At 45.8% G+C, this 1,969-nt stretch overlaps 1 pseudogene; it reads left to right on the top strand.

Annotated features, from left to right (window-relative positions):
* Nucleotides 1-440: 440 nt before the first annotated feature.
* On the top strand, nt 441-1,225 carry LOC6034016 (annotated as a pseudogene).
* Nucleotides 1,226-1,969: the final 744 nt, after the last annotated feature.

Genomic DNA, 1,969 nt, shown 5'->3' with positions numbered 1-1,969 from the left:
GAAATGGACGAAAATAAAATCTTGATGTTTGTAGTTAAATTTTGTCAGCAAATGCAGGTGAGGTAATTTACAAGTTTTATACAAATTGTCATCACAAAGGTCCAACTTCCACAGACCCCGCGGGTTGTGTTCCGTCCAACTTGATGTTCGATCGCGTACAAGAAGCCGAATTCTCCAGTGACCGACCTGGGTGCTGCAGAATTCCAACAGAAAAAGCTCCGAGGGGACCACTTCTGGTGGAATCAACTGTGGCGAAGCCTGCAACAAGAACCAGTAGCCCAAGAATCGCTGCTTGTTCATTGAAGAGGAACGAGAGCGCGATGCCAATCAGAAGCACATGCCGGATTTTGCCAACCAGCACAAGTCGCTGCGACCCACGAAGCCATCCACAACTCGCTTCTCAAACGGCAGTGCCAACCGAGGTGCCAACTGTCGCTGAGATGGCAAGAAATAGTGCAATAGAAAGACATTTTTTGTAAACAATTTCAAATAAATGGTTAAGGCAAAGCTAGGAGATTGTTTACAGGCTAAATAATCCTTGATTTTCACAATACATAAACAAATTCATTGACTTATGCTTATGCTGTTTGCTCATCTACTCCCATCACGGCTCGGGGTTATTTTTGAATTCCAGGTCACTTTCAGGCTTCGGATGATCACCCGGGCGGCCATGCTAGCCCAATAAACATGTGCATGGCTCCCCACAAGAAAAGAAAACCTTTAAGGAGGAGGTCCAGGTGTCACACGGACAGAAGGATCGCGACGGCTGGATCGTTTCCGGACTGGCCCACATCTACGCCAGCTTCAACGACACATTTGTCAACGTCACAGATCTGTCTGGCAAGAAAACCGATCTACGGCGGCATTTAAGTCAAGGTCAATCACGACGAGTCTTGCCCTACGCTGCTCAGGATGTCGCCGAGAAGTTTTATTTGCTGGGGATCACCGCGCTGCGCATTAATTTGCCTAAGGAGGAAATGGCACTCCGTGCCATGGCCTGTTCGTCGATGAAAATTGGCCGAATCGAGGACGTGACGTCAATCCCGTCCGATTCGACCCGCCGTAAGCTAGGTCACCGCGGTCCTTTTTGTGGCACTGTACGAATTTCCATTCCACACTCAAAAATGTAACAATTGAAGAAATTCGGAACAAAATATTTGGTGACACTTTGTTGTCAAGAAGAAAAACCAATTTGAAACAGGAAAGTGTCATGAGTACTACGATCTTGTTTACCAATTTAGTACCTGTAGACCATAGACTAATTATATATAGATACGCCACTCCGCTGTTGGGGCTGGTGACGCTACCGCCACGCCAAAATTCCCCCTGGTGGCAATTTATAGGTCCTAATTTTGGGTGTCTCCCTTTGTAAATATTGGAAAAGTTTTTTCTCCCCAGTTTCAGTTCAATTGGTTCTGTTGCATCGTAGCAACATTTGCTTTTCAAACTTTATTTTCTGTCAAACCAAAAAGCACATCGTTGGTGTTTTTAGAATTCACTTAGAAAAATACAGTCCAGATGCTTCCGCCTAACTAAAATTCCATGAACGGAACCGGTTTCTCCGGTGGTGCCCACTGTACGACGTGGATAAGTGCCGGCAAGTGAGTAGATTGAAGTTTCGCCAAAAATGACTTAAGGAAAAGCTTTGTTTTCACAGCCCCTCAGGATACGTTCAAAATCCCCATTGCAAGTGGAACCTGCACCGCAATCCAGAATCTGTCCTCCAGATACGACCTTATCCAGCAGACACATTTTTCTCCAGCCACACCAACGCTTTTTTCATTGTTCTCCGAAATGCAGCGACAATCCACCGGAAGTGAGCAGCTATGTCTTCGGCAGCGCAGTCTTCTTTTGTGTGAACTCCAGCAATCTCTTGCAGAAGATCGGTTCCTCAAGAATCTGTCGTGTTCTACCGGCATTTCATTCCGATACTGAACGAGAATACTCGGACAAACAAAAATACCACGAC

Source organism: Culex quinquefasciatus, chromosome 2 (genome assembly GCF_015732765.1).
Source record: "Culex quinquefasciatus strain JHB chromosome 2, VPISU_Cqui_1.0_pri_paternal, whole genome shotgun sequence".
NCBI classification, from domain to species: domain Eukaryota; kingdom Metazoa; phylum Arthropoda; class Insecta; order Diptera; family Culicidae; genus Culex; species Culex quinquefasciatus.
This window is presented reverse-complemented; position numbering and strand designations above follow the sequence as displayed.